A 12221-nucleotide genomic window follows, 5' to 3' on the forward strand; every position below is an offset into this window, starting at 1 on the left:
TCACAAAAATCACAAATAGTGATTAAATAAATCACTTACCTTTGAAGATCTTCCTCTGTTTGCAGCACACTGAAGGGTCCCAGCTACACAATGAGTGGTCATTTTGTTTGATAAAGTCCTTCTTTATATCCAAAAAAGTCTGTTTATGTGGCGCCATTGATTTCAGTAATCCACTTGTTCAACATGCATACAAAAAAATCAAAAAAGTTACTGGTAAAGTTTGTTCAAACAAGTCAAACGATGTTTCTAATTATCCTCAGGTACTCTAATATCTAATAAATGATCAAATTTAAGACGGAGAATAGTATGTTCAATAGGGAAGATAAATAACGAAGAGCGTGCACCTCATTCAAGTGCGCAACAAGACTACTAGTCACCTAGGACACCTTGGAAAAACTACAACTACTTGTTAATCTTTCAAGAAACAAGCCTGAAACCCTTTCTAAAGACTGTTGACATCTAGTGGAAGCCTTAGGAACTGCAACCTGGGGCCTTTTTATTTGTATATCCCATAGGCTAGAATTGAAATGGCCTGTGACTTCAAGAAAAAATATTCCGGATGGATTTTCCTCCGGTTTCCGCCTGCCATATCAGTTTTGTTATACTCACAGACATGATTTTAACAGTTTTAGAAACTTCCGAGTGTTTTATATCCAATGCTATCAACTATATGCGTATCCTAGCTTCTGGGCCTGACGTCAGTCATCCGAACTTCCCAAACACTGCCCCCTGGCCCTAAGAAACCTCCAGACGAGCTTCAACGCCTTACAACACTCCCTCCGTGGCCTCCAAATGCTCTTAAATGCTAGTAAAACTAGATGCATGCTCTTCAACCGATCCCTGCCCACACTGTCCACACGTCTAGCATCACTACTCTGGACGGTTCTGACTTAGAATATGTGGAATGCTATAAATACCTAGGTGTCTGGTTAGACTGTAAACTCTCCTTCCAGACTCACATTAAGCATCTCCAATCCAAAGTTAAATCTAGAATCGGCTTCCTATTTCGCAACAAAGCCTCCTTCACTCATGCTGCCAAACATACCCTCGTAAAACTGTCTATCCTACCGATCCTTGACTTCGGCGATGTCATTTACAAAATAGCCTCCAACACTCTACTCAGCGAATTGGATGTAGTCTATCACAGTGCCATCTGTTTTGTCACCAAAGCCCCATATACTTCCCACCACTGTGACCTGTACGCTCTCGTTGGCTGGCCCTTGCTTCATATTCTTTGCCAGACCCACTGGCTCCAGGTCATCTATAAGTCTTTACTAGGTAAAGCCCCGCCTTATCTCAGCTCACTGGTCACCACAGCAACACCCACCCGTAGCACGCACTCCAGCAGGTATATCCTTTGGCCAACTCCTCCTTTGGCCACCTTTCCTTCCAGTTCTCTGCTGCCAATGACTGGAACAAATTGCAAAAATCTCCCTTACTAACTTTAAGCATCAGCTGTCAGAGCAGCTTACCAATCACTGCACCTGTACACAGCCCACCCGTAAATAGCCCACCCAACTACCTCATCCCCATATTGTTATTTATCTTTGCTCTTTTGCTCCCCAGTATATCTACTTGCACATCATCATCTGCACATCTATCACTCCAGTGTTAATGATAAATGTTAATTATTTCCCCACTATGGCCTTTTTATTGCCTTACCTCCCTAATCTTACTACATTTGCACACACTGTATATAGATTTTTCTATTGTGTTATTGACTGTACGTTTGTTTATCCCATGTGTAACTCTGTGTTGTTTTTGTCGCACTGCTTTGCTTTATCTTGGACAGGTCACAGTTGTAAATGAGAACTTGTTTTCAACTGGCCTACCTGGTTAAATACAGGTGATATAAAAAAAATAATTCAAACCTCCTTCTGGACAGACTGGAGAAGTGGGTTGGCCTCTCCGGTCCAGTTCTAAATTGGTTTAGGACCTATTTAACAGGTCAATAATTATTTTGTCACCCTTGGTGAACATAACTCAGAGAAAATACACATTACATGTGGCGTTCCACAAGGTTCGATTTAGGGTCCAGTACTGTTCAGTTTATATAAACTCAGCAAAAAAAAGAAACGTCCTCTCACTGTCAACTGCGTTTATTTTCAGCAAACTTAACATGTGTAAATATTTGTATGAAATTAACAAGATTCAACAACTGAGACATAAACTGAACAAGTTCCACAGACATGTGACTCACAGAAATGGAACAATGTGTCCCTGAATAAAGGGGGGAGGAGTCAAGTAACAGTCAGTATCTGGTGTGGCTACCAGCTGCATTAAGTACTGCAGTGCATCTCCTCCTCATGGACTGCACCAGATTTGCCAGTTCCACCAAGGCACGTGCAAGTTCCTGGACATTTCTGTAAGGAATGGCCCAAGCCCTCACCCTCCGATCCAACAGGTCCCAGACGTGCTCAGTGGGATTGAGATCCGGGCTCTTCGCTGGCCATGGCAGAACACTGACATTCCTGTCTTGCAGGAAATCACGCACAGAACAAACAGTATGGCTGGTGGCATTGTAAGGCTGGAGGGTCATGTCAAGATAAGCCTGCAGGAAGGCTATCACATGAGGGAGGAGGATGCCTTCCCTGTAACACACAGCGTTGAGATTGTATGCAATGACAACAAGCTTTGTCCGATGATGCTGTGACACACTGCCCAAGACCATGACAGACCTTCCGCCTCCAAATCGAGAGTACAGGCCTCGGTGTAACGCTCATTCCTTCAACGATAAACGCGAATCCGCTCATCACCCCTGGTGAGACAAAACCGCGACTCGTCAGTGAAGAGCACTTTTTGCCAGTCCTGTCTGGTCCAGCGATGGTGGGTTTGTGCCCATAAGTGACGTTGTTGCCGGTGATGTCTGGTGAGGACCTGCCTTACAACAGGCCTACAAGCCCTCAGTCCAGCCTCTCTCAGCCTATTGCGGACAGTCTGTGCACTGATGGAGGGATTGTGTGTTCCTGGTGTAACTCAGGCAGTTGTTGTTGTCATCCTGTACCTGTCCCACAGGTGTGATGTTCAGATGTACCGATCCTGTGCAGGTGTTGTGAAATGTGGTCTGCCACTGCGAGGACGATCAGCTGTCCATCCTGTCTCCCTGTAGCGCTGTCTTAGGCGTCTCACAGTACGGACATTGCAATTTATTGCCCTGGCTACATCTACAGTCCTCATGTCTCCTTGAGGCATGCCTAAGGCACATTAAAGCAAATGAGCAGGGACCCTGGGCATCTTTCTTTTGGTGTTTTTCAGAGTCGGTAGAAAGGCCTCTTTAGTGTCCTAAGTTTTCATAACTGTGACCTTAATTGCCTACCGTCTGTAAGCTGTTAGTGTCTTAACGACCTTTCCACAGGTGCATGTTCATTATTTGTTTATGGTTCGTTGAACAAGCATGGGAAACAGTGTTAAACCCTTTACAATGAAGATCTGTGAAGTTATTTGGATTTTTATGAATTATCTTTGAAAGACAGGGTCCTGAAAAAAGGATGTTTCTTTTTTTGCTGAGTTTGTGTTACCCCTTGGCAGCGTTATCAGAAAGCACAGCATTGATTTTCACTGCTACGCAGACGACACGCACCTTTACATTTCTGTGTTACGAAAGTATTTTAGCTCCATGGATAAACTATTACACTGAATTAGTGATTTCAATACTTGGATGGCTCACAACTTGCTCCAGCTAAATCAAGACAAGACCTAGATATTTATTGTTAGAGCCAAAACACAGAGAGAGAATTTAGCCACCAAATTTGAATTCACGGGCAATAAAGATAAATCAGCAGGTAAAAAACCTAAGTGTTACTTTAGATTCTGAACTGAATTTCGAATCACACATTCGGAATGTGAAAGCCATTGGTCAACTGCAAAACATACAGAATGCTGCAGCGTGGGTACTGACCAAGACCAGACGGAGAGCACACATTACACCGGTTTTAAGGTTTCTGCACTGGCTGGCTGTGAGCTTTAGAATACGTTTTAAGATTCTTCTATTGTTTTTTTTAATCTCAATCCACAATTGTGCACCCCAATACATTTCAGACATGCTTTTTAGTTATGTACCCAGTAGGTCCCTCAGGTCCTCTGGCACTGGCCTTTTAACTATTCCAAAGCCCAGGACCAAGAGGCATGGAGAGGCAGCCTTTAACTATCCCAAAGTCTAGGACCAAGAGGCATGGAGAGACAGCCTTTTAACTATCCCAAAGTCTAGGACCAAGAGGCATGGAGGCAGCCTTTAACTATCCCAAAGTCTAGGACCAAGAGGCATGGAGAGGCAGCTTTTAGTTATTATGCCCCCAGCATCTGGAATAGGCTGCCAGAGAACCTGAAGGGGGCCGAAACTGTGGACATATTTAAAAGAGATCTTAAAATACATATTTTTAGCTTTGCTTTTCCTGAGGGTGTTTTTTAGTTTGTGTCATTCTTCTGTTTTTATCTTCTGTTTGTTGTGTACTGTAGTAAATATTTCAGCTTTAATTTTCATTGATTTTAATCGTTTTTTCCTGTAGAGCACATTGCGTTGCATTCCATGTCTGACATTTGCTGTATTAATAAAGCTTGATTTGATTTGATCTGTATGTCCTGTCTCTCTGTTGGTGCGGATGTGGTAGGAGGTGTGTGTGTGTGTATCGGGGTTGGAGGTAGCAGGGGCATATTGTGTTTCTATTTCTATTCTTTCCATAAATAAATGCAACACACACAGTGACACGTGCCACATGGCATGCCACAGTTATGCATCCTGCGTGTGTACAAATGCAACCCACTCCTGAAGGACCTCTGTGTCGGAGAGCGTCCGTCTGGAGGAGGCCTGCAGGGAGCAGCATTATTTCCTGTTCCCTGTCCTGGGCCAACCTTACTTGTGTCAGCAGGGACTGGGTCAGCGTGACACAAACAAACCACTAGGATAGCAGATCTCTGCTCCTTATGAACTAATCCAGCTCTTCGTCTTCTCACACACAGACACAAGGTGATGTCCCGTTAACTCCTGCTGGTATACCAGGGATCTGTTTGTGTTTGTTAATTAGGTGCTATTTTAGCCCACAATGAGGAAAAATATAGGAACAACACAGTAACATTCATACAATAAAGTAATGAAAGTATGGAAGCTGCACTTGAGAAATAGCCTTCACTAAAGCCTTATCAAATCTTGGCTATACCTGGTCCTTTCTACAGGGTCCCTTGTTACGCCCATCTCTCATTCCCCACTCCAGCAAACTAGGTCCCGTCACAGCTGGATCATTATACTGTAGTACCCCTGTAGTACCACTCTCATATCTTAATCATTGAATGTCTTCTTGGCGGTCGTACCAAAGGGAATGCCTGACTGTGAATGTGCTATTTCCAAGATAATGAAAAACTGGCAAAATCAGTGCTGAGGGCAACTGATGCTCCCTGCGACGCTAGACGAGATGCGACTTGTCTTGCCTTGCTATTAATAGCTTCACAAAGTTTGCGTCCCAAGTGACACCCTATTCGCTATGTAGTGCACTACTCTTGACCAGAGCCCTATGGGCATAGGGAATAGTGTGCCATTTGGGACACTTCACAGAGAGATAATTCCTGCCTTATGATCTCAGCGTGGTGAAGAAAAAACTCCCAGCCAAAGGCTCTGTCTCTGTGGGGCTTCCAGTTGTATAATTACACTGTAAAAATTATAACTTTCTTTTAAGGTAACTTCCTGGCAGCCTGTCAGTTACTTTAGTTTAATGGTGTACCTTTTTATATGGTAATGTACAAATTAAATGAAATTAAATGTTATTGGTCGCTTACACATATTCTGCAGATGTTATCACAGGTGTAGTGAAATGCTTATGTTTCGTATCTCCAACATTGCAGTAATACCTAACAATACAAAACAATACACGCAAATCCCCAAAATGTTAACAATGGAATTAAGAAATGTCAGAGTATGGAATATAAAAATATTCAGTACCGGTCAAAAGTTTGGACACACCTACTCATTCAAGGGTTTTCTTTATTTTCACTATTTTCTACACTGTCAAATAATAGTGAAGACATAAAAACTATGAAATATATGGAATATGGAATCATGTAGTAACCAAAACATGTTCAACAAATCAAAATATATTTTATATTTGAGATTCTTAAAGTAACCACCCTTTACCTAGATGACAGCTTTGCACACTCTTGGCATTCTCTCAACCAGCTTCATGAGGTAGTCACCTGGAATGCATTTCAATTAACAGGTGTGTGTCACGCCCTGACCTCAGATATCCCTGTTTTTCTATATATTTTGGTTAGGTCATGGTGTGACTAGAGTGGGTACTCTAGTTTTGATCATCTAGGGTTTTTTGTATTTCTATGATGGCCTGATTTGGTTCCCAATCAGAGACAGCTTTTTATCGTTCTCTCTGATTGGGGATCATATTTAGGTAACCATTTTTCCTCTTTTGGGTTTGTGGGATCTTGTCTATGTTTAGTTGCCTGTCAGCACTATTTGTATAGCTTCATGTTTCGTTTGGTTGTTTGTTGTTTTGTTAGGGGAGTTTCAGTTTATTAAAATTATGTGGAACTCTACTCACGCTGCGCCTTGGTCTGATCCTTACGACGAATGTGACAGAAGATCCCACCAACAAAGGCCCTGGAGGAGGAAGTATCCTGGACTTGGGAAGAGATCCTGGATGTGAAGGGATCCTGGACTTGGGAGGAAATCCTGGCAGGACAGGATCGCCTTCCTTGGCGGGAGTCGCCTAGGAGCATGAGAGGACAGCAATGACGTCGGGGAGGTAGGCCACAGAAACTACCAATAATTTTTTGGGGGGGGGCACATGGAGCAGACGGCGAAGTTGAGGGGTGAGTCAGAGACTCGATGAGTTATTGGACAAATTGGAGGAGAGTGAACGGAGGGGAGAGTTGGAGACCTTTGAGGAGTCGTTGAGCAAATTGGAAGAGAGTGAAGAGAGAGAGCTGTTGGTTTGGCGTAGTATGCACGGCATTTGCCCTGAGGAGCATGTTAGCTGTCCGATGCCACTTGTGCCAGTTCCTCGTACTCGTCCTGAAATGTGTGTTAAAGTTCCGGAACAATTGATGCCAGCTATACACACCAGGTCTCCAGTGTACCTCACAACCCAGTACGTCCTTTGCCAACTCCTCACACTCTCCCTCAAGTGCTTTTCCAGTCAGGTGTGTCCTGTTCCTGCTCCTCGCACTCTCCCTCAAGTGCGTGTCCCCAGTCAGGTCCATCCTGTTCCTCTTCCCCGCACTCACCCTGAGGTGCGTGTTATCAGCCCGGTATCACCAGTGCCGGCACCACGCATCAGACCTCCAGTGCGCCTCCACAGTCCAGAGCTTCCGGCGAGAGTTCCCAGTCCAGAGCTTCCAGAGACGTTTCACAGTCCGGAACCTCCAACAATTATTACCTTATACACACAAGGATAAAAAATCCAGAAAATCACATTGTAGGATTTTTTATGAATTTCTTTGCAAATTATGGTGGAAAATAAATATTAGGATGGCAGCAATTACAGCATTGAGTATTCTTGGGTATGAGCTTGGCACACCAGTATTTTGGGAGTTTCTTCCATTCTTCTCTGCAGATCCTCTCAAGCTCTGTCAGGTTGGATGGGGAGCGTTGCTCCACAGCTATTTTCAGGTGTCTCCAGAGATATTTGATCGGGTTCAAGTTCGGACTCTGGCTGGGCCACTCAAGGACACGAGACTTGTCCCGAAGCAAAGAAGGCTGTCGTGTGCCTTTTTCTGAGGAGGTGCTTCCGTCTGGCTACTCTACCATAAAGGCTTGATTGCTGGAGGGCTGCAGAGATGGTTGTCCTTCTGGAAGGTTCTCCCATCTCCACAAAGTTGCTCTGCAGCTCTGTCAGAGTGACCATCGAGTTCTTTGTCACCTCCCTGACCAAGGTCCTTCTTTCCTGATTGCTCAGTTTGGCCAGGCGGCCAGTTCTAGGAAGAGTCTTGGTGGTTCCAAACTTCTTCCATTTAAGAATGGTGGAGTCCACTGTGTTCTTGGGGACCTTCAATGCTGCAGAATTTCTTTGGTACCCTCTGTGCCTTGACACAATCCTATCTCGGAGCAACTTCTTTGACCTCATGGCTTGGTTTTTGCTCTGACATGAACTGGCAACTGTGGGACCTTATATAGACAGGTGTGTGCCTTTCCAAATCATGTCCAATCAATTGATTTTACCACCAGTGGACTCCAATCAAGTTGTAGAAACATCTCAAGGATGGTCAATGAAAACAGGATGCACCTGAGCTCAATTTCGAGTCTCATAGCAAAGGGTTTGAATACTCATGGAAATAAGGTATTTCTGTTTTTTATATACATTTGCAAAATTCTCTAAAAATCTGTTTTCGCTTTGTCATTATGGGGTATTGTGTGAAGATTATTGTGTTAAATATATATATATATTTTTAGAATAACGCTGTAACATAACAAAATGTGGAAAAAGTGAAGGGGTCTGAATACTGTATTTTCCGAAGGCACATAGGGCAGCAGTCTCTGAGGTGAAGGGTTGAGTACCGTGTGGTAGACGGCTAGTAACAGTGACTGAAGTTCAGGGCAGGGTACTTGGCGAAGGCCGGCTAGTGGTGACTATTTAACAGTAATGGCCTGGAGATAAAAGCTGTTTTCAGTACTTTGATCCCAGCTTTGTTGCATCTGTACTGTGTCAACTATCTAGATTGTGGCGGGGTGAAAAGGCTGTGTTTCGGATGGCTGAGGTCCTTGATGATATGCTTGGCATTCCTGTGACACCGGGTGTTATAGATGTCCTGGAGGGCATGCAGTGTGCCCCCAGTGATGCGTTGGGCTGACCAGGCGGTGATACAGCCCAACATAATGCTCTCAATGGTGCATATGTCGAAGTTTGTGATGGTCTTAGGGGCCAAGCCAAATTTCTTCAGCATCCTGAGGTTGATATACTGACGTTTTGCCTGTGTGATAGCTGAATTGTTTGTACTTGTCCATGTTCCCAGTCACCTTGCCGTAGTTACATGTGATGGTTAGCACTTTCAGTTTTGGGTGAATGCTGTCATCTATCCACGGTTTCTAATTGTCACAATGGGAAAAAGATCCTCTATGCACTTCCTGATATACTCAGCCACCGAATCAATGTATGATGTGTCCGTGTGACCAAAATGTCCCAGTCCGTGTGATCAAAACAATCTTGAAGCATAGATTTCTGAATTTTCAGAGTCCTTACCAAGGGTAACACCACAGGTAACACCATGGGTAACACTACAGGCACTTACAGGTAACTGGGCTCTGGTCAAAAGTAGTGCAATATACTGGGAATAGGGTGCCATTTAGGACACACCCAGAGAGAGCTCTTCTCTCCCTTTCTGCTCAAACACCTGTCTCAGTGTCTCTGTAGGAGCCTGTAAATAAGCAATTACACACCGGAGAGAGGAGAGGGCTCTCCATATGTTCATGCATACACTCCTCATGACAAAGGAATAGCCCAGCGTTCTTTGCATTAGATTTTATTAGATAGTTTGGGGTTCTCAGTGCAAGTGCCTGTATTTTAGGGAATAACTGAAGGTGAGGGCACAGTATGGGGTTGCTTAGGAATAAACATTAAGTCTTCATAACTCTTAAGAAGGGTGTAAGTGGAAGGTAAACATGTTAAGTTTGGGTATCTTTGGCTCTAGGCCTCATATCTCAGGCATAGGCAAAACAAAGCTGAATTTTATGGTGGGCTGGGACAACCTTTGCGTGCGTGTGTGTGGGCCCAAGACCTGAGGGTAAGGAGCACGGCTACAGGGGGTGGGTGGGAAGGACCTGAGGGTAAGGAGCATGGCTAGAGGGGGTGGGTGGGAAGGACCTGAGGGTAAGGAGCATGGCTACAGGGGGTGGGTGGGAAGGACCTGAAGGTAAGGAGCATGGCTAGAGGGGGTGGGAAGGAAGGACCTGAAGGTAAGGAGCATGGCTAGAGGAGATGGGTTGGAAGGACCTGAGGGTAAGGAGCATGGCTAGAGGGGGTGGGTGGGAAGGACCTGAGGGTAAGGAGCATGGCTACAGGGGGTGGGTGGGAAGGACCTGAGGGTAAGGAGCATGGCTACAGGGGGTGGGTGGGAAGGACCTGAAGGTAAGGAGCATGGCTAGAGGGGGTGGGTAGGAAGGACCTGAAGGTAAGGAGCATGGCTAGAGGAGATGGGTTGGAAGGAGTAGTGTGTCATGGGTGCGGGGGACATGGACCTTCTGCTGTTTGTTCATTCAATCCCATTAAAGTGACATCCTTCTCTCTTCACTCCCTCTGACTGAGACAGTGCTATGGGTGTGTTCATTAGTGTGTCTGGAGCCTATGCATTTCCCACTGTATCTATGTTTCAATATAGATAAAGTAATTTTAGTAGTACCTCTACTTCACAACAGAAACAAGTTCTTAGAGTTTGACATTGCATTGTTCACAATAAAGATACAGAATAATATTGGTCTCCGAGATCATGATGAGTGCCCTGTGTGGAAACCTCATTCCTCCTGCCACTCCTTATCATCAACATTTAGTAGTTGTATTTAACCTTCATTTAACTAGGCAAGTCAATTAAGAACAAATTCTTCATTTACAATGACAGCCTACCCCGGCCAAACCCTCCCCTAACCACGCTGGGCCAATTGTGCACCGCCCTATGGGACTCCCGATCAAAGCCAGTTGTGATACAGCCCAGGATTGAACCAGGGTCTGTAAGGGAAATGCAGTATACCTAGTCAGTTGTACAACTGAATGCATTCAACTGAAATGTGTCAAGGGCATTTAACCCAACCCCTCTGAATCAGAGAGGTGCAGGGGGCTGCCTTAATTGACATCCATATCTTCGGCGTTAACAGATTTATACCTTGTCAGCTCGGGGATTCGATCCAGCAACCGAAAGGTCCAACACTCCTACCCGCCAGGCTACCTGCTGCTACCTGCCGACGGTAGTGGTGCCTCAAGCACTGAGATGCAGTGCCTTAGACCGCTGGGCCACTCAGAGCTTTTATGTTTTTTAATTATTAACAAAAAAGCTAAACGATGTCTGATTCAATTTAACTCCAATCAATTTAAGTAGAAGACAGAACCATCTGTGTGTGTGTGTTGTGTGTGTGTGTGTAGCAATGTTGTGGAGAACAGAACTAGCTGTCGCCATTGGCGTCAGCTAATGGAGATGCTAATAAATAAATAAAAAATCAAAGAACAAACATCTCATTGGACCATATCACCAAATATAACCCAACAGAGTGCATAGCATATTCATCCTCTTTGTTTATTTGATTATTCTTTTGTCCAACATACAGCTAACAAACACAACGGCGAGGGCAACAAACAGACGATAAACCCAGCTAGGGCAGACGATGAGAATATATGAGAATATCTTATTTTTGTCCAATCACAGGGTCTACTGTCACAGTCTGCCCCTGACCCTCGCCGGGCGCTACAGGCATATGGACAGCTACATACATACATACATACATACATACATACATACATACATACATACCTACCTACCACATTGACCCTGAGGGGGTAAACACCACAGAACGGGGCCTCCCCATTCAAGTCAATGATGCCATAATGAGTGGACTGGCAGCCATTTTGAGTGTACCCATGAGTTTACCAATCATATTGCTATGCTATTTCTATGGTAAACACAACAGGCCCATGGGTTTTAACATACTTGTAGAACATCACACTCGGGAATGATATAGACTGTATGCATGGCTCTAGCTCGACTGCATCTGTCCCGGCCACTAGTGTCACTCAATACTGTTAGTTAATCTGTCCAGGCCTAAGAATAGGATGACCAAACAACAGTGACAGCACGATAAACCTGACTGCCTCTGTGAGTCTCTGAAGGTTGACAAGACCAAGGTCAAGAGGGACAGTGGAGACAAGGGGACAATAGTTTCACATGGGGAGGATGGTGATGAGGACCATCTTTGGCTCCATTTCAATTATCCAAACTGGTATACTGCATAAAATGCAGCAATGTATTGGCCATATTCTAAATGACATGCTTGGAGCCCTTTTATGCATCTGGTTGTCTCAATTCAGTGGAAGAGTGTGGATATGTAATGGTGGAAAATTAAACAATCCTAATTGTAATAGACTGTGTATACTATCATCATTATTAGTTTATTTGATATAGCCCTCTAGGTCACCTCAGAGTCAGAGGCACATCATGATCACCATGTACATGGACACAGACACACACTTATGGCTATAACAGTGGCTGAGGTGCAGTACATAGAAATCCCTGCTGCAACATGG

This window comes from Oncorhynchus clarkii, chromosome 22 (genome assembly GCF_045791955.1).
Source record: "Oncorhynchus clarkii lewisi isolate Uvic-CL-2024 chromosome 22, UVic_Ocla_1.0, whole genome shotgun sequence".
Lineage (NCBI taxonomy): Eukaryota > Metazoa > Chordata > Actinopteri > Salmoniformes > Salmonidae > Oncorhynchus > Oncorhynchus clarkii.